At 34.9% G+C, this 22876-nt stretch overlaps 1 protein-coding gene and 2 long non-coding RNA genes across 4 annotated transcripts in view; 2 read left to right on the top strand and 1 right to left on the bottom strand.

Moving 5' to 3' along the window:
* The window catches only part of LOC108191970 (uncharacterized), a 33271-nt gene extending 27940 nt beyond the window's left edge, over positions 1 to 5331 (top strand). The window contains exon 5 of the long non-coding RNA XR_012389107.1: positions 2764 to 5331. This is a non-coding gene — a long non-coding RNA (uncharacterized lncRNA). The remainder of the gene's footprint in view (positions 1 to 2763) is intronic.
* Positions 1 to 22876, bottom strand: part of meis1b (Meis homeobox 1 b) — a 605459-nt gene that overhangs the window by 502119 nt on the left and 80464 nt on the right. The gene's annotated exons all lie outside the window — the stretch shown is intronic.
* LOC141377105 (uncharacterized) overlaps positions 22066 to 22876 on the top strand; it is a 71326-nt gene continuing 70515 nt past the window's right edge. Inside the window, exon 1 of one of the 2 annotated variants that reach the window (XR_012389111.1) lies at positions 22066 to 22450. This is a non-coding gene — a long non-coding RNA (uncharacterized lncRNA). The remainder of the gene's footprint in view (positions 22451 to 22876) is intronic. The other variant, XR_012389112.1, reaches the window with a different exon arrangement.

A 22876-nucleotide genomic window follows, 5' to 3' on the forward strand; every position in this document is an offset into this window, starting at 1 on the left:
TTCTCCTCGTGCTTCCGTGGGTTGTCCGCGGGTCCTCCGGTTTCGTCTCACAGTCCAAAACATGAAACATTAGTAAATTTAATAAACCAAATCAGCACCATAGTCAAATTCCACCAGCAGCACACCCTCATAGCAATCCTTAAGCAGCAGCAGTAGGGTAGGGGGGGGTCCTCGAGATCTACTTGAGCCCAAACTCCCCTCTCGTCCTGCAAATGGGAGGTAGCCCCAGGCTCGAGGATCTTACAAGCTCAGGGCTCTCTCCCAAACTGCCAAACTAGCTTTATTACCAATTACCAGCTAAGTGTGAACTCTTGAAGTATTTTGTGCCATATAAAATTATGGGTCAACCATAGATTAAAATTACACACAAACATGTAGCTACAAACATAAATCGTATAAACAATGCTATTTAGTTTACTAACACCACTGACATTCAGTTCACTTCACTATTATGCAAAAGCGAAAATGACTCGCTCAGTCTAATCTTTAAGAAGAGTTCACAATTAGCTCTTCCATCATATTTTCTCTCTGACTTGAGATCACTTTGCTTCTGTCTCCCGCTATCCTGATTCATTCGTGCAGTTTCATCGAGATCTCTTTTGATCAGGCTCATTATCAGATTTACTCGTGGTTTTAAAAAAATATCCCTGCAGGCATAGTACATCAACATGACGTCATACTGACATTGTACCCCAATGTACACCAACATCATGGGGATGTTAGATTTTGTTTGGAAATGAAAATCGTGTTGACTTCAGAATCTATCATCAAGCCGACATTAACGTCCAACATCCAACCTAAAATACACCAAATATCATCGTCTGATAATGTCACACCTTGACGTTGTGTGAATGTTACCACTAAGACATCTATCAGGCGTTGGGTTTTGGTAACTTTCAAACACAACCAAAAAAAATCAACCAGATATCAAAGTAATTTGATGTCGTTATTAGACGTCAAAATAACGTTGTTCTTAGATGTTGACAGACATTGAATTTTGGTCACCTGATGTCATGACTTAAATCTAACCTAATATTAAAGTCTAATGATGTTGTGTGCCAGCTGGGAATATTTGCTTAACTGCTTCTTTGGCATTTCGAAAGTACAAATATTATTTAGGTAGGCCACTATGTCGTTCTTTATTTTCGCTGCTCACTGCGTGTGAATCAGTAATCACCAACCAAAGAGTGATTGTAAACGTTTTTCACTTGGATTCTCATTCTCTCTCTTACACACACATGCAGGTATTCACCACACAAAAGTTATTGTAGGATCAATTAAAATAAATGGTGAAAAGCAAAATTCGTGAGAGGCCGCTGTGCCATTCGCGCCCGCGCTGTTCTTGCGGAAAAAGCTGCCGAAGGCCGCTGTCGGTCTGTCCGACTGGCTGAATGGCTGAACGATTGACTGGTCGGCCGGCTAATTGGCCGACCCGGCCACCCTCCTCCTCCTCCTCCTTCTTCCCGAAACCCAAGCGACGATTTACAAAAGCCGTGCAGAAAAAGAAAAGCCCTCGTCCGATTTTTGACCACCTTTTCGTATTTCACCGCATTCTCGCCCCGTTACGAACTTGTTCGCTTTATTTTTTGGATTCTGCTTTTTGTCTTACCTGATTTCTGGAACCGAGCGCTGCCAGCTCCTCCTCCAGGCCTCCGCTCCGCCGACGTAACACGACGAGCTAACCGGACAATATGGTTGCGGCGGGAAAGCCCTCCACACGGAGGAGGTGAACCGTCAGCCCAGCCGGCGAGCGCTAAGAGGAGCGGCGTCACACCGCCCCGTGGTGTTCGCTTGAAAAAGCGTAATGCGGCCATACGTACCTCCGACCACGTAAATCACGGTCTCCAGAATTTTCCGCGGGGCTACTTTTTCAGAATGAGCTTAGGTTGTAATTGCATTCAACTAAACCTATCCAGCATTCAAACCCTAACATATACTATAGTACATACATGTAATTAATTATTACAAGGCCCACACGGAATCTGTGTGCGCAGAATTTCGCAGATTTTTAGCCCATTATTGACTGTGTTTATGTACTTGCGTAATATGTGTAAATTTATATTTATTCAGTTTTTACATTAATTTTAGTAATTTAATTGACTAAAATGTAAATGTGAATATAATATATTCACAATAAAGTTTGTAAGGCCATTTTTTGGCTCTTGTACTAGATTTAGCTTTGTTTATCAACTGAAGAGGATCTAATTAGATTTGCATTGTAACATACAAGTAAAAGGGAATACTTTGTGGATCATATATTAAGGTTTTAGTTATGATACTCCTAAAATCATTGCGCATAAATCCGCAGATTTTTAACAGAATTCTGCGCAGAAATAGCAAAAAATGTCCGCAGATTTCGTCTGGCCCTAATTATTACTAATGCCACAAGGACACCTTAAAATAAAGTGTGACCTCGGTTTTGTATCAGTTTTGCATTTATATAGGTCACACGTCCTCCATCTCACACGTTTAAAACAACCAATCCCATTCGGGCACTGTGAGGTCAGTGCAGTGTAAACACAGTGCACTGCACGATTTATGGCGTTGCTGCGGCTACAACCAGAGCTCTGTATATTTTCACATCATAATTGCTTTTTGCAGCTTTTCAATCACTGAGAGCTCTTTTTGTTTTGTCTCTTGCCCTATTCTAAGGACTCAACCCTTCACAGCCGCCCAGGGGTATTTTCACCTCATTCTTAATTCTTAATTTCACCTCCAGTCTTAATTTATGCCATGTCTTTCTTTCTTTCTTCTTTTTTTCAGTCAAATGAATTGTGCAGCCCTGTTAAAAGGGCCGTGTCACACTTGAGGATTGGTACCGCAGGGGTTTCTCACTTGTTGACAGTAGTTACCTGTGCCCTGGCAGACCCCTGGCCCTGGGATAAAATGGCTTCTATCATGGGCCAGACACATAAATATTTCCCTTTCTATTTTCCAAAATAGCTTTTAATTTAACAAGTTTTATGGCTCTAATATTAAGTGCATGTGTTTTACAAGACACCGTGTCCTCTGAGTCACCCCTAGGTTTTCGGCTGCTTTTTTACCTTATGGAGCAGGGGAAAAGTGGGGGTGAGTTTGAGTGGGCCTCTACACACACTCCCCCCCCCATTCCCCTTGGCCTGGGCCTCTGCTTTTGAGGGACGGCAATGTAGAGAGTCTGGGAATAGGGGACGGGTGACTCCCTCTGTCCGCACCAGTGTGTTCTGGCCCGCTGACCTCTCCCTCGGGGATCCAAAAGTCTAAAAAAAAAAAAACTCTCAATCACTAAAGTTCCTGCACGATGGGGATTCCATGTGTAGAGAGCATTCTTTAAGAAACGAATGAGGACTTGGAGTTAAAATAAATATAGATATCCCTTGATTTTGATTATGGATTTATCACTGGGGCACAGAGTTCTGAATGGAGGGATACAGGGGTATTCATGTGTGTGTGCTGTGGAAAGGAGACCTGAGTACTCACAGTCTGTCCCCTCCAGGGACAAATTGATGTCAAGTTGTTCTCTCTGTCAGGATTAAGTGTCTGTTTGCTTTTTGTTCACAATCAGTTCCATGATTAAAAAAAGTCTTTTGAGCAGCTTGATTGTTGCATTAAAAAAATGGAAGTATGGAAACAGCTACTTCAAAGGATGATGAAAACCTGTCATCCTTTGCTCATCCTCATTTTGTTCCAAACATGCACAACTGGCTTTGCTTTCAGTGGATAAAAAAAGGAGGATCTTTAAGCAATTGTACTGTCAGTGTTTTTCATAGAATTACAAAGAACACCCACCAAGCTTTGAACAGCATATCATATAGTAATTAAAGTAGCCAGTATGACTATTATACAAATTCTATTTAACGAGAGCAGTTGAAAATACTCCAATATATAGCCTAACTATAGGTTATTATAACACCTTCCTGACTGTGTTTTTTTAATTCAATGGATAGTAATATTAATAAATACTAACAATTAAAATAAACAGTAATAAATAATATTTCCTCCAAAAAAAACAAACAAACAAAAAAAACTATAAAGAAAAACATGGAAGGTAGAGAAAGTTTTTTATCTATTTAACATAGATCAGCTATGAAGCGTGCATTTGTATCATCAATAATTAAGAGTGCTGGTGAAACAGTTATAAAAATCACGACAGGGCGAGGTCATTTGATTAAAAATATAACAATATATCGATATATGTAATAGATATATATTAGAGCTTAAACTTTTTAACACATAAACAACATTAGCAGTTAACAAATCAGTTGACCGCTGAGCGTTTTTTTTTTTTTTTTTTTTTTTTTTTTTTTTAAGAGTGTGTTCATATTGTGAACGAAACATTGGTTACTAGATGCAGTTTGTCACAAAACAAATCTGAATGATGTGTTAAAAAATCAGATTGGTCCTTTTAGGAAGATTCTTGGGAACTAAAAAAAATTATGGCGATACTATTTTTTTTCAAAGCTTAAAACACATTCTTAGCTTCCATCCACAAGTGTCATCAAAGTGCTTGGATTAGTCACTGGGGTGTTTGTGAAATATTGTTGAATTTCTGTAAAGAATGTGAAAATATGTATTATATATTATCATCTTGATTTGTTGATTGATTGATTTGACTTATTTTATCAAGTGATGGTTTCTTTTTTGAGCCTATTTTTAATTAAAGTGTTTTGGTTCAAATTCTTATGCTGGCATTGCATGATTTCAATTATTAAAAATACACCATACATTAAAAAGTAATATTTTGACTAAGTATTTTTGAAAATCACAATAGCATAGAAAGAAGCAAATGACAAAAAGCAAATGTGTTATTCAGACAATAAAAATGTCAAGACAATCTAATGACTCCCATTCTTAACTTTTATCCACAAGTGTTCTCAACCTGCTTGGATTCGTCATTGAGATGTTTGTAAAATTATGTTAAAGCTTTTTGTTTGATTGATTGATTGATTGATTGATTGACTTGTTTTTATAAAATGATAATACATTTTTTGTGCCTATTTTTAAATAAAGTGTTTCGGTTCAAATTCTTATGCTGACATTGCATTATTTTTAGTTATTTAAAATACACCATACATGTTTTTGGAAATGATAATAGCATAGAAAGCAGCAAATGACAAAAAGCAAATGTGTTATTCAGACAATAAGGATTTTAAGACAATCTAATGACATGCATTCTTAACTTCCATCTACAAATGTTTGTAAACTATTGTGGAAAATTTGTAAAGAATGTGAAAATATGCTGAAGCTTTTCATCTTGAGATTGATTGATTGATTGATTGATTGATTGATTGATTGATTGATTAATTGATGGTTTCTTTTTTGAGCCTATTTTTAAATAAAGAGTTTTGGTTCAAATTCTTATGCTGACATTGCATTATTTTCAATTATTAAAAATACACCATACATCAGGAAAGTGATCTTTTTGCAAAATTAGAACAGCAAAGAAAGCAGCAAATGACAAAAGGCAAATGTGTTATTCAGACAATACAAATGCCAAGACCTTCTAATGGCAATAGTTGTACATTTAATTATGATTTTAATTTGTGCAGGGATGCAAACTTTACAAACCTAAAAACTTTTATTATCAAGGAAACTGCCAATAATTATACAATTATAAATATTTGGTAATATACAATAAAATGTCTGTGATGATTTGTAAATAATCTCCACAATATAATACACTAAAAAAATGCTGGGTTCCACAGAATCGATTTGTGTTGGGACAACAAGGAATTAAGTTAACAAGTTTTACAATTTTAAATGGATTGTACATAAAACAAATACGCTGTGCCCCCGAAAAACTGAATAATTATGTTGTTTAAGCTCGTTTTAAATATGTAGTTTGAACAAACACCAAATGTCATTTTTAAAGAGTGAGTAAAGAGAAGCGATTCATACCTGCCCTAGGTTTATCAGTAAACATCTGCAAACAGTTCGAATGAGTAAACAATTGAATGTATGTTTAGCAATGAATATTGCAATTATTAAGCATGACTGTCATAATGGTATACTTCCTTTTTTATTTCATTAACTTTCTATTGGTCTGTGCTTTGATTTATTGACACTTCATTGACTATTTACCATTCACCAAAAGATCTTTAAACAGTTAAATTATTCATATTTTATAAAATAGTGCCTGCTGAATGTAAATGCATCTTGAACATAATTTAAGTGAGCCTGCAATGAGATTGCCTCAGTTTCAATAGAGCATTAATATTGATTTTATTTTAAATACCAAAATAAATAAGATGCTTGACACAAGTGAGGGATAGACGCAGTCACTGGAATTTGAAAACCTACAATCTGTATAAGATAAGAATCTGTGGGCACATGAAGAATACACAATAAGGGATTTCTTAACAGAAAAACAAACACCCTCTCACACATCACAAGTATGTTTTTTTTCCAGCTCCTGAAATTCAGCATGTCGTAAATCTACCTCTCTGAATACGCCTGGCATGTTTTAAGGTTGCTGTGTCCATAATACCATATAACATAAGCACACTGCAGTTGATTGGTAGACATAAACATTGACTGCGGTCCGGACACAGTTTAGCACCCAGCTACAATTCATCGGTAAAATGAACTGCTGCTGTAAGTGAAAAATCAAGGTCTGTTGTCAAAAAGAGAGGGCATCCACCGTCACAACAAGAAAAGGGGAGAGAAACAACGAGGGAGTATATATTCTTGTCTCAGCATCTTATGTAATTTTGCCTCAGGTTAAAAATGTGGCATTAGTCTAGTCACATTTCTTAAACTAAATCTGTATTTTCCATAATCACGTGGATCGTGCTATGGAAAAGAAAACCTACACCACAAAGACGAAAGCATTGGTCTGAAACACTCATGACATCATATTGTGGTCTGCACTAAAACGGTAAAAGTAGTATCCCTTTACCATGTATAGGATATTAGCATAACTCAATGGAACGCAGGTGAAGATTAATGAAAAAGCAGTCAGTGGAGAGAAAGTCATTTTTAATGCAGCACATAAATCTGGGGAAAAAGATGTACCGGATTTATAAAATAAAATAAAACATGACTCGGGCTGATGGATGTTGTTTTTAATGTAAAATCCAGTCAGAAACACCTGGCGGCATTAGACTGGTTCGCCTGTCCTCTTAACCCCTAGCCAACACCCTTCAGTTCAAATAATGCTTTTATCCCGGATCTGCAACTCAGGTTACTCATTTAAAGTGCTTATTATTTATCTTTGCGTTGTGTTTTACCCATTGACATCCCATTTAGTGCCGATGACCCTGCTTATACAAACCCTAATAAATTCAAAAATGTTATAGCGTGTAACACTAACATTCTTAGTTGGATCTCAGGCTAATCCATCACGCAGCCTAACAATAGTCTGCCTCGGACTGTGGCACGGCGCACTAAAAGCTTTTATGCTAAACGTGTAGCTTCGTCCAAAGTAAAGTGTGAAAGGTGGGGGCAAGGGGTCGCTTATCAGATGGATTTGTTTCCTTTACATCTAAGTGGAGAGGGATTTATCTTAGACATAAACAAACTGCAGGGATGGATGTGACATCTTTCGAATCAGCTCAAATATTTGGTTGCTAACATCAATGTGCTTGTCTCTTACACTTCAGATAGCAGCCTACTTCTGTGGTTATCCAACATAATGTCATAAGGATAGACGTTAAACTATTGCAAAGTGGGAAATATTATTATGTAAGAAAACTTATCTGTGTGTCAACTTAAGAAAAGACTACAATGAGAGTACCTCTCAAACACTGGACAAATACTACATCACAGGAGCAGAACAACACAGCAGTCGTGTCATTCATCCTTCATGTTCTCCTCTGCTATTCAGTTTAAAGAGGTAGAAGAGGCTTTCCCACTTCTTTTAATGTTTGGTTTAGGGTAAGTAGCCGATGGGCTCCCCACTGTTACCTGAAAACCTCCACTGAAGAGTCATACACTCTTTCTAACTGAATCTCTTGTGCAGAGGCAGTCAGCCAGTCTGATAGACTACATTGCTCTTTATAAACTGTCTATGGACCATAAACTACACAGCAGAAAGCATGGCTTTGGGTCGTGCGTGTTCGGGATTAAGACCTCTGGAAGCTTATTTAGCTGCGTTCTCTCTTCTTTTATTTCAAGTGCAAATTTGTCATAACATTTCAGATTTTTTTCTTAGTTATTTTATTATTTTGGCGTCAGGTCACCTGATAGCTAAATTGTCAATCCAGAAAAATGCCCATCCCCGTGCTTCCTAAATGGGTGTGCCTAAAATGCGTGTGTAAAATAAACAGCTCGACTGGTATAAACTTGTGGCCTGTCACATGGTCTAACGCCAGATTCACAGTCAGACAAAAGATAAATATTCATCCGTAACAATAGCTATGCCCACGGTGAGAGATGACTGAAAGAAAACAGCAGATGAATAATGGATAAATATAAAGATTACCAAAATGCGTGCATGAATGAGTTAGCGGGATAATCTATTTTGATGCTTTTGTGCAATGATATAATCTGTTAATCATGCTAAAAAGTCAGCTAGAAAAATAATAAAATTGTGCAGCCTTTATTGAATGTTAATGATGCGAAGCTGCACAGATAAAAACGTTCACGTGATTGTTTTATTCGTTTATTGTGTTGAAATTTAATATATCATTGTCTTGTTTACCCTTGGGAGAATTTGCATTCTCTCTAAATAATAGTTTCCCTGTACGGTGTTTACAAGTGAAGCGTTCGTGATAACGTGTGAAAATGACTCCCGATGATTAAAAGTAAAAAAAAAAAACAGCTTCATACCAAAACTTATAATTAGATTTACTTAATGAACATTGCGAATACATTTCTGATCTCATCCTGTGGATTTGCACGGGTATCTTCACTGCAACAATAACACAGTATTTGTGTCTGATTCACGCACTACGAATTCAGGGTGGGAAAGTGAAAACACGCAACTCCGAAAAAATGACAAGGTGAGAGAGCTTCTTGCTGACATTTTTAACCCGCCACGGATGTGTGGCTGATAATTATGCGCGCTGTAAGGCACAGATAGCTACACTCTGGGTGTTACTTTCAAATCGCTACCGGATTTAATTCATCATTAGGAAATGGTTGTCTTAAAACGGGGCTTGATGTGTGAATAAACAACTGTTTCATTTACAGCATTACTGAATCAGTCCAGCGCACAAAGACGCCGTGTGCACAGAGGAAAAGCAGACCAATGCGTCAAATACGTCTGGTGGGACAAATAGGGGTTGCACAAAGAAGAAGAAACAAAAAATAAATAAATAAAACCTTATATATTATTGTATATCCTATTCCTATTTTCCTATTCCTATAAAAATTGTAATTACTTTTTAAAAATACAATAGGGAAATTGTATGAAATAATTGCAATTATTACTAGATTACCATCCAGGCAGTTCAATTTATTTTTATTTTTATCGTCATGTGAAAAAATATGGTTTTATTAGTTAAGTGATTTATATATATGTATATATATATATATATATATATATATATATATATATATATATATATATATATATATATATATATATATATATATATATATATATATATATATGCATTGTCCTAATACTATATCTTCTGAGTCACTGAAAGCTAATATTTTTAAATACCAAATTCCCATAATAACGAACAATAATTAATTAGACAATATTGTGTTTGTTTTTGTCAGCTTTATTTATACGTTTTTGTTTTATTTTATATAAGTTATGCATTTTTAGGAAAGTTATCAACTTTTTATTATTGTTTCGAGATGTGGAGACCTTCATTCACAAGTGTTTCATTACACTGCCAATGTTACTAGTTTTATTATAATTTTGCACGATATTCAAACTGTAAACCAAGTTATTAGAATGGGCTGCTGTAATTTTGTTCTGTAATACTGAGCATTTCTTTTTGCTATGTTTTGGTCATCCTTGGCTCGTTGTCCGTCAGATTCTTACAGCAAAACTGGCACATCAAAAAGAAACGCTCCCATAGACCGAATTACAGCCTCCGAAAATAAATAAATGAGGAGGCCACTGGCCTCGGGTCAGAGGTTTATCACTCTTCTGCTATGCGAGTGGAATTTGTGACTCTCTGCCTTGTCTCAACTTGCAGCTCACATATTTACCTAAAGTAGTCGTGACCTTTTCACCTTCGGTTCCAGTCATGTGACAAACAGGGATTTTATACTGTAGGCTATCAACGTTTGTCAATGTGTATCCAAGTTTATCTTGCTTAAAATATAATTAAAATCACAAAAATATATACTTGTTCTTTTTGCATCTAGATTTAGATAAATAATTTAATAATAATTTCTTATAAGCCTAAAATATTGTTAATTTGATAAATTGGTTCGACGATGTATGACGAATAAAACAAAATTTTAATAATCAATATTGTACAAATTAAATAAAACATATTTGTGTTTTATTTCAAAAGTGTCTGTCATAAATTGGTCAAGAGTTACCCACTACGATTCTATTTTAAATGAACAATTTATTAAACTGAAAATCCTTAATTTCCCGTATCGCATGTTTTTGTTTGTTAATTTATTACCAAAAATTTTTTTTTTCATTAAAAAAAATTCTACATCCGTGATTGTGCAAAAGTTCTCATAACTTGATATGCTCTTTTATTTTTGCTCTGAATGCGTGTTGCGTTTATCTTCCGCCCAGAACAGCAGATGCACCGTGCTTCACCGTCTCACCGGGATCAAAGCGACGGGAGAACATAAGTGGTTATTGTACGAGCAACATAATACCTCATAACATAAAAGAGAGCGGAGAGATGATGCTGCTGAGTGCGTTTTGGCATTCATCGGGACTGTTGGGCAGGTGGGGGTCGGTGAGCTCTCATTAAAGCCTAACACACAACGGCTATTATTGGATCGGATCTCACCAGGTGAAGATGGGAGCCGGGCTGGCGCACCTTTCACTGACATCCGAGGCTGCTTTACCAGCGCTTGTCCTCCGTAAGCCGCAGCCGCGCTGACCTTGATAGTGATCGAGGGAGAAAGTAAGAGAGAGCTTCATAGATATCCCGCGGTTATGTTGCACGATGTCCCAGTCGTAACATAGCACATAAACAAATAAGTAGCCCACCACCAACTTTTAATAATAATGATGATAATAATTATAATAATGATAATAATAATAATAATAATAATAATAATAATAATAATGCATATTAAAATAGAGACCAGATGTAACAACTTTTACACTTAGACATCATAAAAAGCGTCATTTTATTTGCATGAACTAACACGATGAGTATCTCTGTTTTTATCTGATGACAGCTTAATCTGTGCATAAACAACACAATAAAGATTATGGTTATAATAAAAGCAACCCATAATCTTAGTTAATATAGGCCTAAAAATAATCCGATTGTGCTTTTTTGTTAAGGCATTGTATAAAATAATCGAGTAGATAATTGAATATTGTTTTCTATGCAATCTTTAGAGATCAGATCTTTCTCATTTGTGTAAATACATCATTTAAAATTGCTCCTATCAAAAGGTACAAGAGAACGCATTTGTTTAATTCGTTGGCTTTACCAACTAACCCTCCCCCTGAAAGCCGAAAAACTAATTAATTTGAAGACCACTTTGGATAACTTAATGCCATCAAAATAAACTTTAAAACCTCATGCTTTAATTTTACTTTTTAGGTCATGCAATTTAATTGTCTGATATTTTGTGATAGGGAAAATTTTTTTCATGCAGTGAAAATAATTTTACTTAATATTTAGTTTTGCAGAAAGCAGATATTCAGTAATATGTATATATATATATATATATATATATATATATATATATATATATATATATATATATATATATATATACTTAATTGTTGAGAACGAAGCTGTATAATAAGCACTTATTGAATCTAACGGACAAGAAAGCAATCCTGCATCCTCTGACCCCCGAATGCAGCCCGCTTTCATTGATCACCCCCTTATGAGATAATGCAATTACAAACATCAATAAGGAGCTGCGAGGGGAATCATTACGTGGTGACAGTGATAGATGATAGTGCAGAAAATAGCGCGTTTCTCTCCAACAATCCTGGAGCCCAGGGGCTTTCAGGGGTGGGCGAAGTCACCAAGGAAACAGATGACATCCAAAATGGCCCTGCAGTTTTGGACACTCCATCTCATCTCTCCAGACTTCTCTCTAGTAGTCCACCAGCTGCCACATAACATTATTGTATGTGGTAACACGCTTGAGACGTCAGTGAAACAAAATTACACTTTCATTCAGACTCAGGCACCGACTTCTCTCAATTCTGTTTATTGGTCTTGCAATTTTATATAAATCAGCTAGACTTCATTTATTTAGGTTATTGTGTAGTTGTTTGTTTTTGAGGTTGGCCTATAAGATGAGACTAAAAGTTTAATTTACCAAATTTATTTGATTCGGAAATGTTCTAAAAAAATGAACATTTTAAACAAAACAAAAAGAATGTTTCAAAATAAACAAAAATAATGTTAATTTAATTGGTCAGAATGAAAATAAAGATTTGTAAATGCTTGAAATGAAGCAAAATGATTATTAACTTACTGACATTTATTTATTATAAGTGTAGCCTACATGTCTTTTAATTGTTGTAGTGGTTATTTAAGCCGTGTTTACATTTGCAAGGAGAAAAAAAACATTGCATTGTGGGATAATGTCTTGTCTCTGCGTTATTTTTCACTTACATACAAAAAGTCAGTGATGCAAACACACACATCATGCAGAGTGGACATAACCCTCTCAAACATGGCCAGTTAATGGAGAGTGGACCACATTTGCATCTGCCACTGCTACTGCGAAGACACACGACCCTTTGTGAAAGTTTTCAAACCGAAGCAAAACTGCTTGAATACAGAGTACAGATGACAGAAACATGCAACAGCACAGCCTGTGCTGCTCTTTATGGGAGGCAGAAAGTCCTGTTTGGGCACCTCTGTGCTTATGGAACAAATTTCTTTCAGTCATTACTCACAGAGTTCAGTATGTGGTCAAAGTCAGATAAAAGCTTTCTTCTTTCTTCTTAAACAACAGATGGAAAAGGCGTCGTCATTACGTGTCTTTGACTGCGGATAAATGAAGAAAATCAATAATCGTGTTCATTTGCAAAGGTCACGGAAACGCTCATTAAGAAACTTACCCATGGCGAACCAACAGAACAAAATACAGAAAAACTAAATTTAGCTAACAGTTAATAACAGGATGGATAACAGGATAAATAACAAATTTACAATAAGTCTTCATGTGATTGTTTAATTATCGGGCAGTAAAGTAGTACACGCAAAATATTTTACTGGCTACACATTTAACTCTACACATTAAAATAGTACCAACAGCAACAATTAACTGTATATGCATTCAGAAAGTACACTAAATTAGAAACTGCATATAGTCCTAAATATTGTTTATTAATCTGATTAAATAGTAAACTATATTGTAATAATAAGTCATATAAAATGTGAAAAAAATCACAACATTTAACTTCTTTCATTTACCATAATTTATATATATATATATATATATATATATATATATATATATATATATATATATATATATATATCCCAGACAGCACACATACGTTGGGCCGACGTCGTGCCGACTTTCAAAATTCCATCGGCGCGATGTCGCTCAGGGAGCGTTTGCTAATTGGCAAAATGTCGCCGCGACGTCGGCAAATGATCGGAAACGCTGTCCGGCCGATGTTAGGACGACGCAACCGGAAATGCCGGCCGCTCCGCGGAGGCGCTGTTCTCAGGCGTTTTGCTCCATACTTATGGACCACTAGCTGCAGCAGCTGCTTATTTATAATAAACACGACACACCACTCTCAATAACAGTTGAAGATTTATTAATATTTTTCACAAACATACAAATAGAGTAACATACTTTTATCACACATAACCATGTTTTACTACGTTTAAAACAAAACCAACAAGTTGTACTATAACCATGGCTGAACTGCTGTGCAATAAAGATTTTAAATACAAAGTCCATTGCAGCATTTACATTAAGACCATAGGAATATTTACAAGTACTTCAAAACATGTACACTAAGGGTGACTATAGTTTACTATAGTAAAAACACAAATCACTTGGAAAATGCATGTTTCCAAGACTATAATTTTGAAATACAAGATAATACCAGTCATGTGTTCAGTATCCAAAAGACTTTCTTCAGGGAGTTACAATAAATAAAGAGTACACAAACACAAAATAAATACCAAGCAAACAATATTTACAGTAGTAAATAAAATCATACAAATTAAAATAATTGTCTGATAAAATTTTATTAAAGTCTGTAGTCAATTTTTTTTTAAATTTTTTTTATAAATGGCATTCAACAATTTGCAATCTCCTCTGAACTAATAACACACCAATAATATAAAATAATACTTTCTCAGAGATAACCAGTTTTTTTTAAGCAAACTCTAATGCACGACACAAAACAGATTTTGTCATTCTATATATATATATATAAAATCCCTTAATTTCTGTTTAACGGAAATATTTTTTAACACATTTCTAATCACAATAGTTTTAATAACTCATTTCTAATAACCGAGTAAATAATATTTGACTAGATATTTTCAAGACACTTCTATACAGCTTAAAGTGACATTTAAAGGCTTAATTAGGTTAATTAGCTTAACTAGACAGGTTAGGGTAATTAGGCAAGTTATTGTATATCGATGGTTTGTTCTGTAGACAGTTGAAAAAAATTGCTTAAAGGGGCTAATAATATTGACCTTAAAATGTTTTTTAAAAAATTCAAAACTATTTTTATTCTAGCCGAAATAAAAGAAATAAGACTTTCTCCAGAAGAAAACATAACATTTTCTTGCTCTGACCTATATTTATATAAATAAAACTGGTTGTAAATTGTGTACAATGTTCCAAGAAAACAGACAAAATTAAAAGAAATAACCTGTCATTTACTTTTGTTTTATCTTGTGGAATGTTGCTTACACATAAAAGGGGATATATAGGTGGAATAAAAAGTGTGTCGCCATCCTCGAAATTGTTCTTGTATGTTGTCTTCATCTTTAGTCTTCACAAGTGAGGCTGGCCCAAACCGGGACTGCAGTAGCCAAATCTAATCCTTGTAGTGGGAACCCTTAAATAAAGCAAGAAACCAAAAGGAGAAAGATTAGCATTTGAGCAGTTCATATTACCACAAATATAAATTATTTGTTTCATGACATATAACTGGAGTATGTGTTATGCAAGTGCCTAGCTAAAATGTGTAATTTAATTTAAACTTAAAGAGTGTGTCTGAGCACTAATTTTCAGAAAAGCCATTTGAAAGTTAAATTCCTTGTGAAATGTGATGTTTTTTTTTGGTTTTTAGTATCATTGTGTTAGTATAAATGTGTCTCTAAATATATGTCAAATCTTCAGATACCACATTACATGCAAATTAAACTAAGTTTCGTCAACTAAAATGTCACACTGTACACCATATTTAATATATCATAGCTAGGGCCAGGAGGAATCTGCGGATGTTTTTTGCTATTTCTGCTGAAAATTTTGGTGGAAGTCTGCGGATTTCTGCGGAATTATTTTGGGAGTATCATAACTAAAACCTTAATATATGAAATAAAAAATAATATATTTTAAAGTTTTATTTAATGTTTAAAATGCAAATCCAATTAGATTCACTTTATTTGGTAAATAAAGCAAGTTTTTCATGTAACATATCTAGTAAGACAGAAAACATTACTGTACAAACCTCATTGTACATAAATCAGATGAACATTTTCACATTAGTCAATAATATTACTGAAATTAATAAAAAAACTGAATAAATATAGATTTACACACATTTACTCAAGTAAATAAACAGAATTAATGATAGGCTAAACATCTGCGGAGTTCTGCGAAAAATCCGGGTGGGCCTAATCATAGCTTTATTTCTGCTACAAAAAGGTTTTACAGCAAACAACTTCTATTATATGTAGGCTATAGAGGAGGATATAAAAAGAAATGATATATTCAACTCTCTAATTAAATGCACCTTATGCAGCTAATCAGGTCTTTTAGGCTTATTTGAAAACTTAAATGACGTGTTGACCACAGTTGAACAACGCTCAGTGAGAATACTTTTTTTGCACAAATTCTTTTTGTTCTAAAGAAACATGTCTGATTGCTAGCAATCATCAAAGAGCAAACTTTTTTTTTTTTTTCAAATAAATACTATGCTTTTAAAAATAAACTTTTCATACATCAAGAATACTAAAAATATGTTTATTTAAAATGTTTTATATATAAAAAAAAACAGCTTGAGGAGAGAATCAGTACATTGGAATACTATTTTTTCAGAAGGATCATGTGACACTATTAATTATATACATTGTATTAAATTCACAGTATTACTGCTTGACTGTATTAATTAAATAAAGCTGACACTATCAGAAGAGAATATACCATACCAACCGAAAAGCTATGAAACAGTAGTGTATGTTTAAGATGTTACTTACTAGTCCTATTGTACTTTGGAGAGGTTGTCTGACAGGAGGATCCCTTCAACTCAGCAGAATTCTCAGCAGACCATCAGCGTACACCAATCTAAGAATAAAATAAGCAATTTGTTAAAAACCAAAAATATATATTTTATATTTCCAGGTTTATAGGAAAGAAGAAAGCTAAAGCAGATTTAAAATGTAGAAAAAAATAAAACCTATTGACAATTTAATGGCACAACATACCCTAAACTAAGCACGCTCAAATGGTTAATTTTAACTGTTAAGGATTCATTCATTCATTGTCTTTTGGGCTTAGTCCCTTTATTAATCTGGGGTCACCACAGCGGAATGAAAGGCCAACTTAGCCAGCCTATGTTTTACGCAGTGGATGCCCTTCCAGCTGTAACCAATACACACTCATTCACACACACTTATACACTATGGTCAATTTTAGCATACCCAATTCACCTATGTCTTTGGACTTGGGAAAACCGGAGCACCCGGAGGAAACCCATGCCAACACGGGGAGAGCATGCAAACTTCACACAGAAACGCCAACTGACCCAGCCGAAGCTTGAAGCAGCAACCTTCTTGCTGTGAGGCAAACGTGCTACCCTCTGCGCCACCGTGCTGCCCTGTTAAGGAATCAGATTAATATAAATGAATTGACATGTTTATTTAGTGTCTGACACATTAAATATTGCATTTTTAAATATTGTTTCATTTTAAGATTTATTTCAGAATTAACTATAGAACCGGATATATCGTCACATTTTCATGCACAGCAGCATTTCCAAGAACATAGAAAAACAGAATATAGGCCAACTGGAAAAAAAATAAATTAAAAAATTATGAGGGTATAATCTTGGATAAAAATATCACAGTTTCACAGTATTGTGATTACTGCTCTGAAATGTGTTTTTTTTTTTTTATCTCTGTGTAAAAAACAGCTACTTTTTCCCCATTGAACACAATATGTTTTGTTTTAAGAAACATTTAAAATATTTTGTAACAGTAAACATGCCAGGCTAAATAATAATTTAATAAAATAGTACTATCTTCATTAGAATCAAAAACACTGATTTCTTGTGAAGGCATAATAAGCTATTTGTTTTTCAGATGTTTGCTGAATCGTGAGCTGACCAGTAGCTTTTGATGTGGAGGGTCTTTTGCTGCTGTAAATAATGTTGGACTATTTTTTTAAGTCTTTGATAACGCGCTAAAAACCATATACAATGCATCCAGAAAGTATTGATAGCGCTTTACTTTTTCCACATTTTTAATGTTTCAGTCTTATTTCAAAATGGATTAAATTCATTAATTTCCTCAAAATTCTACACACAATCCCCATAATGTGTGTTGACCCGATTTTAGTTAATCATTTACAAGTCAATAGTGCCTATATGGATTGTAATTTAAAAAAAAATTAACATGTAAAATTGCAGTGTTAAATGCAATGCCATCAAACATTTTAGACGCACCAGTGCAAAAAGCTAGTCTAGAGCACTTGGAATGCTGGTGTAGTTCTAGTTAAATTCAGTTAAAGCTGTATATGCAACAGGTCTCAAGTAGAGGATATAGTATTTAACTAATCTTAACAACTAAACATTTACGAATCTGTATTAGCCAGCTCATGTACTACAATGTAACATACTGTATATTGCCACCTTGATACTTAAGCTTTCTTTAAAATATTTTGTGTTCAACCGATTAATTAATTCTTTCATTTAATTTTTTCTGTGCAATAGTATAGCTTACACTGGTGTATTTGTATGGACCCCCCAAAATAGCGGAGGCCACTTTCTGGCCACCCGAGTATAAACTTCTAGCCTAGCCACTGTGAACTACCTGTCTGTCCTGCTCCAGAACTCTTTGTCGGCTGCTTGTTTGTCTGGATACAGCTGCACAAGTCTTTTAACACTGACAAATACAGCCTCTGCACATCCTCACAACCAGGAGAACAGAATGATCAGGAGGACCTGAAAAATATAACCAACTGAAATCAGTTGAAATGTATTTTGTCTTGTAATGATGGCACAAAAATAAATTATTTTTCACAAAGGATGTGCTGTTACCTATGAAACATTCTATAATGAATGATCTTTTTGATCCTGTTTCCTTGATGTCATTCACTCAGAGATGGTTTGGACATTTGATTGTATCTAAACTGTAATGAATTTAAGTTACACAAACATTGATAGCAGGACCATTGATCTTGTGACTTATACAAATTGTTAAGTATTGAACAAGTCTGCAACCAAACTAGTCAAGTTAATAATACTAATCTCAACTCAACTATGATTAGTTGTCTTGTTTCTGCTGCCCAGACGGTCACACCTGCTTATAAAAAAAGGAAAAAGTATGGTATTTTTATAACAATGAAACTGCAAACAACTTAACTATAAGGGGGTAAGCAGTGAGCATCTTTTATTAGAAGCAATTTACTGAATACTTTGTCACTGGTATTACCTAAAAACCAAACGTCCCAAGTTTGGCTCATAGCTGTCCACACATCTGCCCAGTAGCTTGTGGTAATACTGAAGACACTGATCAGCTGGTCCAACTGAGTTTGGAGTTGAACTGCAATCAGGCATCCAATACTGCAAAGAAAGAGAAACTCACTTTGGGTTAACAAATAATGTAATCCCATCCACGCATTTCAAGTAATTGTGCAGTTAATTCTCTTAAAATGAATGAATGAATTCTCTTATTGAATTTTCTGAGAGCTTATGAATATATTTTGTCTTCCCAAAATAGCATGTACTGAAACACAAAATTATATAAATATAATTTAATAAGAGCGTGACGTGGTGGCACAATAGGTAGTGCTGTCGCCTTACAGCAAGGATGCTGACTCGAGCCGCAGCTGGATCAGCAGGCATTTCTGTGTGTAGTTTGCAAATTCTCTCTGCGTTTGGTGGGTTTTCTCTGGGTGCTCCGGTTTTGCCTACAAGTCCAAAGACATGGGGTACAGGTGAATTGGGTAGGCTAAATTGTCTGTAGTGTATGAGTGAGAACAAGCGTATATGGTTGTTTCCCAGTGATGGCTTGCAGCTGGAAGGGCATCCACTGCGTAAAACATATGCTGGATAAGTTGACAGTTCATTCCGCTGTGGTTACCCCAGATTAATAAAGGGATTAAGCAGAAAAGAAAATGAATGAATGAATGAATGAATGAATGAATGAATGAATGAATTTAATAAGAGTTAAACTGATCTGTTAACATGTCTGTCAGGAGCTGATCTACTTGTTGTCAAACTGATGAAAATGTTTTCTCAATTTACTTTAACATTTTTGTGTTTGTTTATGTTTTTATAACTTGCAGCCATTGTTAAATTTAAAAGTATTTTAAACATGCATGGACATCTAAATGCATATAGGGCACATATCTCAAAACATTATGAAATATTTCCAGATAAATCAATTTTGAATTAAAATGTATATTAATCTCCAGACATGCACCTCCCTGATCTTTTTAAAAGAACGGCCATTCGTTTGCTCATCACTGTTTGACAAGTGTCTGGCAGTCAGTCAAAAATATACTTACATATAAAGATGTTCATCAGCAACACGGCACTTAGGTTAAACTTAGACCTCCTTTTCAGTTGATGTGGAAAACAAAAGCAAAAGAAAGAAAAAACAAAACGACTGAATACAAGTTGCATATCATGCCTGTACAAATCAAAAATTATTCATTTAGGGCTTAAATTGACTTAAGGATGAGTTAAGGTGTAAGGGATGGGTGAACAGTGTAAATATACATGTAATTCATAGCTATGATGTAAAGCTAAATTTTCAGCATCATTACTCAAGTCTTCAGTGTCACTTGATCTTTCAGAAATCTTTTTTTAAGATGTTGATTTAGTGCTTGAGGTTGAACTAATATAATGGTGATTATCAAATGGTGCTGATTTGCTGCTCAAGAAACATTTCGGATTGCTATCAATGCTAAAAACAGATGTGATGACAAATAATTTAGTGTAAACTTTTTTCTAAGATTTAATAAATCAATTAATCATAAAAAATTAAACAAAATGAAAATCACAAATATTACTTCATTAGCAGCAAATCTATATATTTACTAAGTTCTGAAGAATCATGTGATGTGAAATTTAATACCACTAACATGTTTCAATGTCAAAACTTTCTTAAAACAACTGCAATAAAGACAAGTAACAGATGCATAATATATAGACATGTAACATGTGCATAATGATGTGCAATGGAAATTCATATGAATTAATCCTATGCTTAAAGTTACCTGTCTTTCCTGTATCTCTGTGATCAGCTCCCTTCAGAAATTTAGGAATCTTGTGTTATATTTTCTGTAGCAGGAGGTTATTCTCTCACTCCTGAAACCACAGAACACTTTTTTACTTAACATTTAGTTTAAGATACCATGCATGAAATATCAAAACACGATTGAACTTTTGATTCACGGTCCTTTACAGTAACGTTACAATGCGTATTTTAGACTACATATCGAGTGCATTCAATAAAACATTGACAAAACCTCTCATCTACACATAAAGAATAAATAAAAGCCAAAACTTTAACAAACAAGTTTAACAAGAGCTAACATTAAGTAAGTTAACGTAATATTACCCCGACGCTAACGTTACCAGTGCTAATATGCTAACGGACTTTTACGAAGACTTACCACTCTTATATAACATAATATTCAACTGAATATTCATCAATTGCCAATAATAAAAGTGTGAGGAACAGTTTTATGTAGTATTTGCTTTGTTTTAGGGACTAAACTTACCTGAAAACAGTCAAAACGGCAGCTTGAGAGAAGTCGTGTTGTGTCTTTCAGGTGGTGTCGTGTCGTGTTGTAGCTTCGTTTCCCATAGCAACATCCCCTCCGCTCCAGTGTTGGAAGCAAGACGCGCGCGCGCACATTAAAGTCTTGCAGTATTACATTTATAAACATGATCACTCCATAGACAATTTAAATAATAACCTTGTATTTTATATCTTGAATTTAAAATGTATTTAGCAGTTTTATATACGCTATTATCTTTAAGACGAGCTTTATAGCCTACTAAACTGTTACAAAACAAACACTTTATTTGTGCATTCACTGTCAAAAATAAATAACCAATAAATATAAATGCAAGTATATATAAAACAAAGATGTCACTCTGTAAAAAGGTGTTTATTTTAATTAAACAGCCGAAATGCAGAACATACTTGATTTTTACACTGGGAAAAATGTATTAGAAAAAGCCACAATAAAAAAAAAAGCAAACAGCAGTTAACACCAGAAAAAAACAACGTTTTCATTATTAAAGCATAACAATAAAACTTTTTATATTTTAATGAATTGAAATCATGTATTGTAGGCATTTTGGTCAGTTTTACTGCATTAATGCAGGCTATTTAAAGCTGGACCGACCGACGCAGTTCACATGATGCATGGCGTTTGTCTAATTTATTATGCACGCAAAAACTTACTTGTAAACCAAATATGTTGCCGGATTCTTTCATGGGCATGAGAGATCAAGTGCTTATGAAGTGCTTCGTCGGCCTCTGGTCGTTAACCGACGCAGAGCCGACGTTTGTTGAGCTGGAACAATAGAACACACGACCGAACGATCATGCGTATGTTTGGCCGACCATATACCGATGTTAGAATTAAAGGGGCCGACGTGTTGACCTTCGGCCGACGTCGGCCCAACGTATGTGTGCTGTCTGGGTATATATATATATATATATATGTACTATTTTTATTTTTAAATACATAGCCTATATAATTTTAGTAACTGATAACTTTGAAGTATCTCGATAAACGTCAAACATTTATTAAATATACACTCCCTTAAGGACAGTTTTCCAGATCCCCTAAAGATGGCAGTCAAACATGGGATTTATCTCTGCCTGTGTCTCCAGAGCACCGAATGGCGAACGGTGGAGGAATTCAGATCTGAGGAGCTGAAACGGTGTCATTAAAGCGTCGCCACTGTTCAACGTTGCTTGAGAGCGAAACATTCAGCAAAGGGAAGGTAATAAAAACACAATGGCGATAGAAAACTCAAGAACGGGTTTGGAAAAAGGGAACTTATTGATTTATTATGGGAGTGTAGTTTAACCTGGCGTCACCCATAGAGTTACTAGCTGGTTATTTCAGAATTCCCACGTGAATACAACATTTCCTTACCGAATCTATCGTAACCCAAACATACATTTCGATTAGCCTAGCTGTGTCGAGTTCAGCATTATTTAAGCGTTTGGTTTTAGCGGGTAGCTTGGAAACAGCCGTCGTCTGGATAATGCCGTTTCAAGCGCTCTTGACGGAGCCATTGAGTGGGTGAAATAAGGCGTGAGGGGGAACTAATCTTCCCATTTAAGTGTTTGTGGCAATTTTATCTAAATGAATTTTAATGCTAAACGGGGGATAATTCTTCCTTTATCCGTCCCTCCACCTCATC

This window comes from Danio rerio, chromosome 13 (genome assembly GCF_049306965.1).
Source record: "Danio rerio strain Tuebingen ecotype United States chromosome 13, GRCz12tu, whole genome shotgun sequence".
NCBI classification, from domain to species: Eukaryota; Metazoa; Chordata; class Actinopteri; order Cypriniformes; family Danionidae; genus Danio; species Danio rerio.